Here is a 499-nt window from a genome sequence, read left to right as displayed (position 1 = left end):
TGAGGAGTAGCTGGGAAATTTTCTTCCTATTCTTTAGATTATCTCTTCATTCTGTTTTTTCTTAATGTTTTCTCTTCATTTTTCAACTTTTTCAAACATTTACTTTGCAAGACATTTCTCTCTGAAAGCCATAGATATTAGACAACATTGCTTGTTTTTAAAAAATATATATGTGTGTGTGTGTGTGTGTGTGTGTGTTAGTCACATGTACCTTCTACTTTTCTACACTAGAGTCAGATGGATCAACCTGAGCCCAGAGGAGCTCCAGCTAACCTGGACAGGTCCCCCGCACCCCGTATGTACTTAACTCTTAGCAGAGAGAAATAAATGGGAAGAAATCTACTTACATCTCTTAACTTCTGATTTCTTCTCGGCCTTTTGGCTAAGATCAAGTGTAGTATCTAACTTATGTAAGAAAATACCTTTTTAGGATCGGTTCACTTTCTAATTCTTTCCATTTTTCTGGCATTGGCATGATGCAATGAGAAGTGATATGCAG

At 36.7% G+C, this 499-nt stretch overlaps 1 pseudogene; it reads left to right on the top strand.

The window, feature by feature from the left end:
• The first annotated feature begins 362 nt into the window (after window positions 1-362).
• Window positions 363-499, top strand: LOC117285078 (annotated as a pseudogene).

Source organism: Fukomys damarensis, unplaced genomic scaffold, assembly GCF_012274545.1.
Source record: "Fukomys damarensis isolate Sample0158 unplaced genomic scaffold, DMR_v1.0_HiC HiC_scaffold_5, whole genome shotgun sequence".
Taxonomy (NCBI): domain Eukaryota; kingdom Metazoa; phylum Chordata; class Mammalia; order Rodentia; family Bathyergidae; genus Fukomys; species Fukomys damarensis.
This window is presented reverse-complemented; position numbering and strand designations above follow the sequence as displayed.